Source organism: Crotalus tigris, unplaced genomic scaffold, assembly GCF_016545835.1.
Source record: "Crotalus tigris isolate CLP2741 ecotype Arizona unplaced genomic scaffold, ASM1654583v1 scf7180000024382.2542628, whole genome shotgun sequence".
Classification (NCBI taxonomy): Eukaryota; Metazoa; Chordata; class Lepidosauria; order Squamata; family Viperidae; genus Crotalus; species Crotalus tigris.
In genome coordinates this window covers 1717772-1732500 of record NW_024100552.1, presented here as the reverse complement: position 1 = coordinate 1732500, position 14729 = coordinate 1717772, and the positions used below count along the sequence as shown (strand labels likewise).

Below are 14729 nucleotides of genomic sequence, written 5' to 3'. Positions count from 1 at the left end.
ATCTCATAAACTTTTTTTTAAAATAAGCCTTTTGTTTTAAGAAAAAAAAACCCGATCCGATTTGTGTTGATTTTAATTGGAGAAGGAAGTTTTTTTTTAATGATAAAAAAGCCCAACAACAGCCTAGAAGTGGGTGGGATTTGCTGGGATCTACTGGCCGGGGGTGGGGGGGAGAGAAGAAGAGGAGGAGGAACAGAATTGAAGTTACTATTGATCCGGAGGCTGGTGGAGCTGGCTGGCGCTGTGTGCTGGAATGTGTGGTGGCGGTGAAGCCTCTTTTCTCCTCCGCCTCCCCTTCTTTTTGGAGGAGGGGTGGGGGAGAAGTGGGGGTGGGCTGATATTTGAGAGCTAGACTTGAGGGGTGCTGGAAGGGGGGAGGGAGAAATGCAAAATGCGCAGGAGCCTCCGTTAAACAAGAATTTTAACGTCTAGGAATCGGCCAAAATCCTGAGGGGGAGGACAAAGGGTGGCTTGTGAGAATGTGGCGGCCCACAGGAATGTCCTGAGGAGATTAGGTCTGCCCTCCCTCCTTCTTTTGGCCCAGAGGTCTTGACAAACTGGCCTCCCACAGTCACTCTTCACTCTTCCATCTAGGACACTGTCGCCTTTCCCTCCGGTGGGCGCTGCCAGCAGAATCCTGCAGTCTGCCTTTCAGATTCCCTTCTGTGTATTTTGCAAATGCTCAGATTGATCTTTCCGGTTTTGATTTTTCTTCCTGTCCTGCCGCTTTCTTCCTTTGACCATAGCTGGCCAATTCATATTGAACCTCGGAATGATGCAGATAGTTTGCTTGTCTTCCAAAACTGGCCTTTTTCGCTCTGCTACCTAATTTTCCTTTTTTTAAAGGAATTCATACATAACCTGTGCTTAGGAAAGGAAAGTTGATCTATTTCTGCTGCTGGATTTAATCATATGCTATAGGTTAAAAAAGCTAGAAGTTATTTCCTCTCTCTGGTCCTGGCTAGATAGAGGGAGATTATTAATTAAATAAGAGCAAGTGACCAGCATGATTCACATGTCCTAATGACACATAGTGGGTGAAGAGATAATGTTTGAAGTTTGGGAAAGTTGGATTATGAATCAAGACTACTGAATAAGTTTGGGAGGCAACTAAATTAATAGTAGACTTAAAAGTGTCAATCCTGATTTTATTTAGCAATCTTTGACAGGGTTTGATTGAAGTTAAAATATTATATTGGCAGGAATGGCTTTAATGAAAAGCCTGTTTAAACATTCAATTCAGTATAATGGTGATGTCTGGTGGAATAAAAACTCTCACCAAAGTTATCTGTTGAGTTCTGATAAGGAAGTTAGAGTTATCCTATTGACCATGGTACGTATTTTTTTAAGCCAGCCCTCTAAATATCTCCAGTATACACAATTTGGAACCTTGAATTCATTCTCTGAATTATTTTCATTGACTGAAGGCTACATACTTCAAGTATGTTTTAGTCTGACAGCTTTGAGAAAAAAAATTGATGTTCTTCAGCTGTCTTTCAAAATTACTTTACATTGGGAATTGTGTTGATTGTGCATATGCTTATTTCCAATAGCTTCTCTAAAGAGGAATAATTTATATGCCTTCAGGATTTTATGGCCAATAAAACTGCTTATATTTGTGGGAAGATGTTAAAAGAAATTGGCCTGAACAACCCTCCCCCTTTTTCATTGGCTATATGAATGTTATTTTTCTAAAGTTATGTATATAAAAATATAAAATACTATAAATAGGTTCCATTTTCTGTGTGAATGTATAAAAATAGTTTTTGATCTGTACCTATAGTGCATAAGCAAAGAGCAGTATTCCAGTGACAGAAGTCCTGTCATTGACAGTATTGACCTAAACAATTAGTTATTTAAATGCAGCACTTAAAACATTCTAAGACATTACTCTGTTCATTAGTCTCATTAGCCATAATACATGCTAATGCCATCTGATATAACTGATGCAGTATTTAGCACATTGCTCTGTACGTTATTTCTAAAATATTTTCTCTATGCAGCTTTATTTTACAACCCTTCCCTTCCCCAATTAAATTGATTTTAAGCTGCTTGATATTATTTGAAGGAAAATACAATAAGAATTTGGTGTTGAAGTTGTTCCAAAGTTTACATATTCTGCTATCACTCCTTTAAAAAAAACACTCCTTTTTGATTAATATATTCAAGAGGAATAAATATTTCTCATACTACAGTATAAACACTTTATTGTTAACTGTGGCAGTCCTTTCTATTTTAATATTAGTTGCATTTGTGTCTGCTTAGAATTGCAGTCTTAGTTTTTTCTTTCAATCTTTAAAATGATTAATGCACAAATTATTTAAAGATAAGCAGGAACTGTTGATTAAAAATGGAGTTGCAAACTTTCAGGGCCAAGATATATTTTAAAAGCTCTCCTGAATCTGTGTGTGCTGACATTGAATCAACAAAGCTACTCTATTAAGTAGGAATTAAGTCTTAACTACCTTCCCTTTGCTGAAAAAGAATTAGAAAAAAAGTAATAATGTTATTTTTTTAAAAAAAAAAAAATGGCTACCTTATCTAATAATTTCATAAAATATGGAATAAAGCACCTTCAGGATTGCTGATCAATTTGTTATGCTCCTGTAAGAGAAGAAAACGTTTCAAATACAGTTTATTTTTGTACCATTGATCATTTTTGTGCCTTTGATTTGAAAGTTGGCTTCTGAGCATATGCTTTAAAATCTTAATTAACCAGTTTGATTACAAGGAGAATTTATTTTGCTTAGGTTTTTTTTAATGAAAATCTTGTCTGTGAAGTAAAATCTCCACTTGAAAATGATAGCCACTATAAAAAAAACCAAGGTGGGAATGTTCATAAATTGTACAAATATACTCAGGTAGAGATGAAAAACTGTTTTCAATAAGTTCAGTTACAAATGTTTAAAGCACAGTTATTTTGTGTTTAAAAGACCAGCGTCTACAGGTTGTTTTTATATATGCTATATGATGTGACATTTGCAAGGTTGAGTTTTGTTCCTCCTGACTAGAAAAGGGAAATGTATTGTACAATGTATACAGTATACAGAAAAGCTAGCTTGAAATCTCACTGTTTAAAACTTGTCTCCTTCAAACTAGTTCTTTTTAAATAAAGAAAGAACAAACTGAGCTGTCACTTTATATTAAGTATATTTACAGCAACAAAAGGTCAAGGTAGGCCATTGTACAAAACCATTGTTACATTTTCCTAAGCAACATAGGAAAGGAAGGTAGAATATGTCATTCTTCATATTGGCTTCTGGAAAAAATGGTGATGATTCTATAATTTGACATCTTCTGTGGAATCTGTTACTATTTTTCTTATTTGAGTTTTTATCATTAAGTGTCTTTGTTAAAATAGAAAATTATTATTTTCAGTTAGATAGCCAATTATTGTTTCCCTTCTATGTGGAAATGGTATTTAATACCATATAAAGGACCATTGTAATATTTCACTAGGAGTACAGTTCTTGAGGATGATTTTAAAATATAGTTTTTGAATGTAAGCCCATTGATTCAGCAAAATTTACCTGTAAAGAGGTGCATTCTCCAAGGAAATATGTCCAGGATGACCATATAAATATAAACCTTTAGCCCTCTCATAATATCTTCAATGTGCCACAGCATTTATGGAGGAAATTATGAGGATTAAATTAGCCACGTCAGGAATATTAACAGGACACATATTTTTAAGGAATTGTCCATATTATTTTAATATCTCCCTCCCTTAAAATGTATTTTTCTTGTGTTGACCTATACATACTTTCATAGAATTACATTCCTTTATGTGCCTATTCTGGAATAAGATCTGTTGATTTCAGTATTATTTTCATGCAAGTAAGCGTGTATAGGATTGTAGATTTTTCTGATTTTCAGCAAGAGAAACAGCTTAACTTGATCGAAGTATTCTAAAATGATTGTAGTGATACATATTAAAGTCCTAAAATGCTTTAGAATTAACTTTCTGATATAATGGCTGTATTTTCTTAACTTCCGGAACGGTTAGAAATCTAGAAAAAATATATCCAGTTTACCATTGAAACATATATCAACACATCACTTCTGTCACATTTTAGAGAGCTAAATATGTTTGCATAGAAAAGCACAGATGTTGTTACAATATTGAGAATTACAATTTAGAAACAGTGCCTCACAGTGAATGGTATTCAATGAGTATTCCACCTTTCTTCATGCCAAATGTTTTTCCTTTTTCAACCTTTACACAGACAGCAGCTTAGAAATCATTAGATTTTATAATTTATAGCATTACATAATATTTGACAAAAATAATAATTATATTAGTATTCATCTAGCATGATTTCCATGACTTCTAAAATATTTTTCCTGAAAATATCCAATTTCAAAGCACTGTAGCATTACTGTCTTAAAAGGAAGGGAGAAATAATTAATAAAATTTTACTTGGCTTGTAAACCTGAAATGACTGATTGTAAGATGACTTTTACCTTGGTTTCATCTAACACTACAGGCAAAGTTGAAAATATGTACATGAAATCACATTCAAAACTAAAATTAGAACTTTATAATATCCTTTGAATTCAGGCAGTTATGCTTTTTGGTTACTTGTTAATCTATTTTGATATGTGTATGTAAGTTTGGATAAATAGACAAACAAACTATTGGTGCTACTGCTTGAACCCAAAGCTTTGTCAAACTGCAATAGTATATAGAATGCTATGTAACTATGTAGCTATTATAATTGCTATTTGCTAATAAGGCAGGTTTTATTGTGTAGGCTATGGAAGTTAGAACACACTGATACAAAATAGAAGTTTTTATAAAGTAAAATTCCATCATTTAGGAGGATCTTTCCTTATTTATTTGGTTTTTATTATACATTTAGATGTTGGCACCAGTGGTATGATTCACCTTGGATCAGGATATGTTAAATGGGATATAGGACCATTGAGATACTAGATATTTTGGCTTCAAGCTCAGTTAAAATGCACATTTTGTTTGAGCCGTTCTTTATCTTTTTCCTACAAGTCATAACTCCATTGCTTTTAGCAGAGTTTGTGTTCCAGGATGACTCTGCCACAATTTGCCATTTTTATTGATTGTGATTGTTGTTGCTAAAGTTAACTTACACTGGTTTACTACTCAGTGCCACAAGGTTCGGTATGGTTTTAACTGCTATCCTGTTTTGTCAGAATTGTGGCCTATTCTTTTGCCATATTTCCTCTGGTTAACATTCTTTGGACGAATCCCTATCCTATTCCGTCTTTTGAAATAAAATATCAAAGCAGAAGCATTAGAAGAACTATTTTTTTATGTTGTTGATTGTTGAAGAAGAATACTACACACACACACACACACACACACACACACCCCTACAAAATTATGAGTTGAATATGTTTCTGTAAGACAATTACAGTCTTGGAGATGCAGATATCTTACTGTTAAATAAATTTTAAATTGCCAACTAATTATTGCTGAATGTGTCAGTTTGTATATACAGAATATATGTGTCGATTTGCAATGTTCATTTAAAATTCTTTGCGTAGATCTGTACTTTCATGAATTGTGAAAAGTAAAATTTTGTATTTCAATAAGTTCCATTTCTTTGGTACAAATGTCATGCTATACTACTCTGATTCATGGCATCTTGGTATTTTGACAAGTTATAAAGTTAATGATATAAAAATGAATATGGCAATAACTAAGTGGGAGAATTAAGACACTATTAGGTTCCAATATAGTTTTGGATTGAGTAATTTTCAGTATACATTATATAGTGGAATGGCATTCTGAAACTATGAATGCTTGAAAAGAGTTATATAACTTCAGTGCATGATTTCTAACATGCACTTGGATTTGTGTGTGTGGGGTTATACCTTTTTGTCAAAGGTCCCATTAGAACGAAAATGTGGTCCCATTGGAAAGAAAATGTGGGCTTCTGTTTCATTCCTCCACCCCAACCCCCTTTGGGGCTACCAGGAGCTTTCTTAGAATTTGGATGCCTTATTTGTTCCTGTTTTATGCTGAAAATGTGTATGTGTACCATTTAAATGTACTTAACATATGCAGTTAGTATAAAGAACTAAAATTCAAGGACTGTAATTTAAGTTCCCTCCTTTTCATAAATAAATAGTAGGAGAAAGATTTTAGGAACAGCTTACACAAACAAGAATGAAGAGGTTTAAATGAAAATTCAGTCCTTAGAAATGTAGCTGCAGTTGTGAGTTTGCACAAATGCAAGAACAAAATCTCCCTCTAATTTTGGGCAAGCATAGATCTTTAGCATGTATTTCATTTCACTGCAACACTTGAGTAATTATGCTAGTTTAGTAATTATTAGAGATGAAAGAGCCTCTGTAAGATGTGAATCCTAAACTTCAGTAGCTTTACTTTCAGATAGAATAACGATCAAGCAATAGTTAGCCATATGTCTGGGGATTATGGTGTACCAAATAAACAAGGGAAAACAAAAAAGGGAACTTGATCTAAATTTTTGGAGTATCTTTCTTATTAAACATTCACCTGCATTCAGCTTCCTCAAGTTCCATAGAAAAGATAACGATTTTGTGCTTAGATGTGATAGACAGTTCAAGCCCTTTGGATTGATTACTCCATGACTCAGTAATACAAATACATGCATCAACTTCAGAAGTTGTCAAAGGTTTTTTTTTTTAATATTCTTAAAATCTGTTCCTGTGGCCGACTTGTGTTACCCTTACTAATAGTTAGGTTGGTGCTACCGAGTAGATGAGACACAGATAACTTTTAAAGTTCTAAAACATCAACTTCTTTTCCATTGTTATAGAGGACACCAGTCAATATAAAATTACAGATAATTTCATTTATTTTTAACAGAACACAACTGATATATATCAGCTAAAGACTATTTATTAACCTACTTCCAGTACATACAGACTAGCTGGCAGTGATTTTGAAGAGTCTTAGGGGATAACTTCTACCTCTCCTTTTATTTGGTTCTTTCAGATGAGAAATGAGCAACAGGTAGATCTTGTTAGGCATGCTGCTTAGGGCTGATGGGAATTGGAGTTCAATCTATTACATTACATTTCCCCATGTGCAGCACTTATACTTAAATTCCACCTATCAGTTCAGCCCATTACTTGCAGTATTCATGTTTGTTCCTACTTTTAGCATTGAGGGGATATGAATCAAGTCAATCCCTTATGGATATTAATTAGACTTAGAAAGTCCTGAAGGTTTGTAAGATAGGCAAATATGCATCTTGGTTTTAAAATGTTTGTTCATTCATTGTTAAAAACAATATTCTCTTCAAACAGGAGCCAAGATAATTAGTGTGTTGGGATTTCCCCTCCCCAAATTACTTCTAAAACATCGCTTATGACTACTGAAAAAAATAATAAATTTTATTACCATATATGCCGGTGTATAAGGCGACTTCCGCAAGCGTTAAAATCGGCGCCAAAGACGGGGGTCGTCTTATACGCTGAGTTGTCTTATACGCCGGAAATACTGGTAGCTTCCGGTGTATAAGACGACGTTCTAGGAATGCGACTCAGCGACAAAGACGGGGGTCATCTTATACGCCGGGTCGCCTTGTACGCCAGCATATACGGTAGGCCAAATAAAAATTAACAAATGATGCAACTTGGTAGTCGAGATGCCTCCTCAAATAAAAAAAGTCAAAACTTTTATTTCTAAATGAAATGTAGAAGTTCTATGATGAAAATGTGAGGTAATTGCCTGATAATACACGTTTCATATTCTCTTAATTTTTGTTTAAATACCCATGAGCTAGAGGGAAGACAGTTCCTTCAAATCAAATAAATGCTCCAGAATTTAATGCCCTTCAGGTTTGTAAACCATGGGTTTTATAGTCTCTAAGGAAGCAGGTAAGGGAAGGTTGCCCTAAATTTTCATATGACCAAAACCCAATAAAGTTGGATGGCTCCTTATCTTTCTATTGGGCAATAATTTGTATACAATTAATTGTTACTTTGGTCTTATGGTTCATTTGACTGGTTACTGTGTACTTTTCATTCACATTAGGTTAATAATTGAAATATATTTAATAATAGGTTTATTATGGCATATTATATGAATATATTTTTCATTATTTAAGATATTAAGATTTGAATTGCTATTATTTGATTTTTTAAATTAATTGATTTAAGTTGGATAATTTTATTTATGTTGAAGGTTTGAATTTCATGAACAATTTCATGAACAGGAAAGATAAGAAGAAATGGGTATATGTATTAAAGAAATGGGTATATGTGTTGAAGAGAAAAAAAAACAATGAAGCCATAGACTAAAAAATAATTATAAAGAGATAAAGGGTCAAGGAAACAATAAATATATACACATCCAGATCCAGATATGAAATCTTTGTGAATTGTTAGGCCTCTGAACTGAGACAGGTGACAACTGGTAACAAGGTCTTTCCAGATATGTTTTACAATTTAGAGGTAGATATGCATTTATTTTCTCAGTCCTTATTATCAGACATTCCTTATTTTTCCTGCTGATAGTTTTATTCTTTCAACATTAATATTTTCAAATTAATTTGCAAGTTTTCTTCAAAATGTGAGATATCCAGAAATAATTGTTACATGAATGAATGTATTCAAAATATATCAACGATCAATTAATTCAAATTAATCTATTCTGAAGGATGTTTACTATCTAAATACCTATGAAAAGAATGGAATAGAATGGAAAACCAGCTAAACTGTTCAAGTTGTATAATGTGGAGAGGGATTCACTAGATCTCTAAAGTGGGAAAATTACAAGTTCTATCCGTGCAGCAGAAATGCATCCATGTTGAATGTAGCCTTTCATGTTGTGTCACATTTTTGTATATTATGTCTGTACAATATAGTTTAAAAAATTATAGTAAAACACTAGTTTGATGTATGAGACTGCTCAGTGTCCTTTGCTGAGACTTTTATGTGTTACCAAGTTGTATACTCACATAAAATATATACACTAGTTACACTCTTTCAGAAAGATTGCCCAAAATCAAATAGATATAACGCCTACTTACAAATAACGTAAACTAGAATTCTTGATTCATATAAAAGAATCATTGGATGATATAAATGTGCACATGCCAATGTATAGTTCTGTAGCTGGCTTTAGCCAGCATATGAAACCATTGCTTATTTTAAGTAATAATTCACATATCTAAGGCATTATACCATAGTTTATGTTAGTTACACAATAACATCTCCAGCAGGAAACACCAGAGGAGCAGATAAGAGAAATTATTGGGGAATTTTACATCTGTTCCCTGCTTGACTTTGAAATGAAGGCCTTACTGAAAACCTTGCTTGAGGAATGTATCTTGCCATTGCCTTTCCTTTGGGGAAAGCTTCAGTTAAGACTGATTAGCTCTGGCCTGGACTGGCAGTCCCCCCAGCAACAAAGACACCTTCAGAAGATCCATTTCAGAAATGACAGAAGAGTGAGAGCCATATTCTACAGGTATGTAATGCATGCCTGCATTTTATGTTTATTGGTTGGCTTACTCTTGACCTCACCTGATCTTCAGGGAAGAGGTAGAGGGCTGGGAAATGGTAGGCTAAATAGTACCTGAAGTGAGAGCTTGGTGAGTATATGCCTAGTGTTCCTGGTGGATTCTAAGGTAATGATTCCTGCTTCGATGATGGGCTGAAGAGGGCCTATGTGTAGGTTTCTATAAATCTCACTATATATATTATATTAAAATATTTCATTGCTCCACTAATATTTGTATGGTTGGGGAAGAAGATGCTGGAATTCTGTGGAACCTAGTAATGATGGGAAATAGAAGATATGGCTCTTGAAGTTTGGCTGGCCATTACGGGGAAAGGGATACAAGAGTGGTCTTGTTAGCTATCTAAGCCTTGAGGATGGGTCCAGCTCCACAGAAAAGCTGGCTTTTCTGCAATGCCAAGTTGGTTCCAAATAAAATAAATCATCTTGTTTTGGTTGTGAATAGGAGGTTTTATTTGTTTTGTGTAACAGGGACATGGTTGAGCGGCTGGTGTGGGCCAAACTTCTCTTGTCCACATATTCATCTTAATAGAGCAAGCTGATCATACTTAATATACCCCAGTGTTTAGATTAGGAAACACTGCAGGTTCTGTTAGCACACAATTATAAGTAATCTCTGAGCTGCCAGAGTTGGTCCTGCAGTTTGTATTGGAGATCCTAGTGAGACTATTTATGGACTGGAGCAGAGGTGGGCAATTAATTTTTCCAAGAGACCACATGTGGAACTGGGACTGTTGTGGAGGGCTGAAGCAATAGCTCCTGGCTGCACTCTGCCCATTTGGCCACAAGCTGTGTTTCAGCTGAGGCTGCACTTTTTCTTCTCAACTCCTGGGATTGCCAGCTGACTGAAGAAGCACAAGGCACAAGCCAGACCTGACTCAACTTCTTCTCCCACCCTCAGCACTGGGCTTATATACATTTGATTTCCAGTTTCCAATTGATCACACAGGGTCCAGGTAGGGGCAGCCAAAGGCTGGATGTAGCTCAGGGGCCATAAAATGCCTACATCTGGACTTGAGTGTCTCAGAAGCTCACAGCAACTATGACAACTATGAACATATCCCATGCATACCATATGCAGAACCAATGCATCATTTGTTCTGAGCAGGAAGGCATCACTTTGAGTAGAGACAGGTTTTCATATTGTTATTAGTAGATCTTTATCTACTGGTTGGTTGGATTCAAATAGGACTCGAAAGGTTTTGGAGTTGGCTGCACCAGTGATTTCTTAATATCTATGGAATAGGGAGTTTTTTAGCACATTTCCTCTTCAGTGCCCTCTCTTCCACAACTGGTACATAGATGAACTACAGGACATAAAGCAGTGAGGTAGATATCTAGATGAATGCCTGGTATTTGGTTAAAATGAAACATAAAATAAAGGTAGCAAAAAACCATTTTTTTTTCTTTGCATTCTGTACTCCCAGGCTCATGGGCTGCTCAGTTGTTTTAAGTTGTGAAGGATGTGAATCACATCCCACCTCCTATTCGTAGAGGCCTATTACACAGGTGGTGTTACAATACCTTTTCTCTGAATTATTGTCCATATTAGTTGGTAAGTTGTAGTTATAAAGTTATTGTGTATAACCTTAGTTAATAAAATAATAAAAAGAGGAAAATAATAAAATAGAATTGCTCTTTTTTAAAGGAGGCAATAATTAGATCCTTAAGAAGCTTGTCCTTTATCTCTCAGAGGGACAACTATAAGCCAATTTTTAACCATCCTTGATTGCATAACATGATTTAGAATGCTGGCTTTTCAACACCAGACAAGCAGATAATGCTGATTCATTTCAAACTGGCTTTAGGATACAGAGTTGTGACTACCTTGGTTGGTCTATTTGATTTTCTTTGCTGATTCACAGGAGTATAACTCTGTTACTTACTTAACTTCTTGTCAGCTTTCAATAATGTCAACCCTGGTATATTTCTGGATTGCCTGAGATATTTGGCAATGGGTGGCACAATTGTGCAGTGGTTTAATTCCTGTCTCTTAGGAAGACTGCAAATAGTATCTCTTGGAGACAGTTGCTCGTCAAAATGGGAGCTATTATATTTTTCCCCTTAGAGCTCTGTTCTGTTTCCAGTGCTCTTCAGTATCTACATAAGCCACCACGAGAGATCATCAGGAAATTTGGAACTGTGATAGTGGCAAATATTTGTTTGATATCAGTTTGCTATAGACTGCCAAACTTATTTCTCTATGACAGGTTCAGTAAATGATACAGTTTCCCTGAACTAGTGGGCTACATGGAAAATAATAAATTGAAACTGAATCAAGACAAGACAGAGCTACTGATTGCAAGTGGCCATAATTCCAGAGACCTGCACTGCCCCAGAAAGAGGAGATAAGCAGTGTGGAAGTGCTTCTGGATCAAAGTCTTCCTTTGTTTCCCAAAGTGAATTAAAGGCCAGAAACATCTTTATTAGCTTCTGTTATATGCCAATTGTGTTCTTTTCTACATGCCCTGGTTATCCTGATTTTAATAATGTACTCTACCTGGGTTTTTATCTAGTCTGGAAACTTTAATTGGTATACAACCTGAGAGATTGATCTTGAGTGTAGCAGAAAGAACAAAAATACCTGTGCTTTAAACATTGAACAGAAGGCCAATTTTGGGGGCAGAATTCCAGGTGGTCAGAATTCCAACTGGTGCCCTGTATTGCTTAGGTCCATGCTACCAAGTCCATTAGAGAAAGGCTTTTTATATATGAACTTCTGATGTTTGCCTACCGTTTCTGTGCACCTACCTGGCAGAAGTCAGGATCAAGTCTTCTCTGTTGCAATCTCAGTTTTTTGGACTGTCTTTCCTGAGGAGTTTTTTCAAACGTCCTTACAACACATCTTTTTGTACAGATTTTAACTGTTGATTTTTAATTATTAATTTTGCTTAATTGTTTTTTAAACATTTGTTTTTACTGTAAACTTGAGAGACTTTGATATCCAGCACTGTACCAAGTTATTTAAATCAATCAGTTCATTAAATTTACCAGAGACTAAATATGTTTATACTAATATTTCATAAAGAAGAGAATCCTTTTCTTCTCTGTCAAGAGAATGAATGGCTTGTAATTCTAACAAAAGCATCTATATGTCTCATATTAATTTTGTTCATATTAATTAGGAACTTAAACAAGCATTGCTTCTAAATAATCCATGGCTGCCTAATAGTATTTGTCATTCTCATTTCATATTTAATTTAGGTGTGTGCAATTTGAATCTTAGCTTTCTGTACATAATAAATGAACCATTTAGTTGGTCTTTTAGTTGCCTAGCAGTGGTTTGAAGGATAGTGAAATTGCCAAAATAGGCTGTGATACCATTTTGTTTGGCTGTTGTGCTAGGTTGAGTTTTGATTGTAATCATTGTACAAATGCAGTAGTACAGGGGTCCCCAACCTCCAGTCCGTGGACCACTACTGGGCCACTGCATGCCAGCAATTGGTCCACACAAACAAGCAAAGCCCCATCCGCGGGATGCAGACAGCACACAAAACCACACATCCTCCAGTCCATGGAAAAACCTCTTTCCACGGAACCAGTCCCTGGTGCCCAAAAGGTTGGGGACCTAAGCAGTAGCATTTAGAATTTGTAAGAGATTATTATTTTTATATGAGTGGCTAAGCCTATGGAATTGGTTGTGATATAAATTATATAAATTATATAAAATTGGTATATATACTTGCTTAATTGGTAGTCTTTGTATGGATGCTCTCTACCTTTGATTTATTTCTGTTTCTTAAAGTGACTTTTATTTGAGTTGGCCCTTGCAAAGAATTGCATAATGAAAGCATTATAGTTTTGTGTTCAGAGTTCTTACCTTTCTTAAGGCAATTAACATTTCTAATAATAGGTGTTATTTTCTATCTTTAAGAATGGTTCATTCAACTACCTCAACATACGACCTTTTCTGCTACTTTAATGTTATTGTAATCAGTTAATTAATTTGCAGTTCGGTTAAAAGAAAAGCAGCTAGTGCTTGAAATATCTTTGAGCCTAATGAGAATTTTATGCAGTTAGTAGGTATAATATTTGGGTGGAATACAGGGGTGTTTGCTGAAATACAGTAGCTAAAACATTCTATTATTTGATTAAATCCCTAGAATCTTAATGGGACTTGAATACACCTAATTTTCACTGATCTAGGAGAACGGGATTAAAATTCCAGTTCAGCTGTAAAATTGTTGGGTAATTTTACCTAACCACTGTTTTTTTAGTCTGGAGAACATCTGCATGTTTCAGTAGTCACTATAAAGGAGAACTTAATTATATTCTTAATTTACTTTGTGAAAATTTTTACTTGGCAGGTTTATGAATAAGAAATAATGTTAGTCGCTCACATATACTTACATTGGGAGTACCTTTATATGAAATTTTGTCTGATACACAATCTCCTCTTGCTGTATTATGTATCTGTGATAGTTTTGGATAAGCACTTTCTTATAAAAATTATCAAATAATCAAGCTTCCACTAAGTTGGGGAAAGCTGATATAGATGCATGATCTCATCTATTAATTTTTGCTAATTTAATTTAATTTTAATTTATTAGATTTATAAGGTTGCCCAATTCAGAACAACTTTGGCTGGTGTGCAGTATTAAAAACAGATAGAAAATGAAGTGACATTGAAGAATTGGCATACTCTCGCAATGTCAAAAGTTTTTTCCCTCTATTTGGTTTATTATTTATATACTGTTTTCATTAAAAAAATAAAATAATTAGAAGTTCTAGGGCAGGGGGGGTCAAACTGCCGGCCCATGGGCCGGATGCGTCACACCAAAACACGCTCATCCCATTTCCGGCAATGAGAAAAAAGTTGTGATACGTCACGACACATCACATGATGTCGCGAGTTTGACACCTGTGATCTAGGGGATAAAAGCATTGGGAAACAGTAGATTTTAATTTATAGTAAACGAGTTGATGATGGGAAGCATCCATGGTAGTAGTGTTGTGCAAATCTTTAGAAATAGATATTTTGAAATGTAAACTAGAGGGGTTACTATAATACCTGGGCTGGAGTAAATTATATTTCTTTGCTACTATTTTGTCTCAATTTTTCCAACCCAGATATGGTAGCCTTAGTATTCATATAATCTGTAAAAACAATTCAAGCAGCAACAAGTTCTCCAAGGAACTTGTAGTTTTCTGCCTGTGTGCAGAAGTAGAAAGAACTACGAGCAGCTTCAGAATCAGCCATGCACATTGAAAAAGGTCGAGGCTGCTTTAACAGTTT

At 35.0% G+C, this 14729-nt stretch overlaps 1 protein-coding gene across 8 annotated transcripts in view; it reads left to right on the top strand.

Moving 5' to 3' along the window:
* Positions 1-14729, top strand: part of ZNF521 (zinc finger protein 521) — a 292154-nt gene that overhangs the window by 2004 nt on the left and 275421 nt on the right. The window lies entirely within an intron of this gene.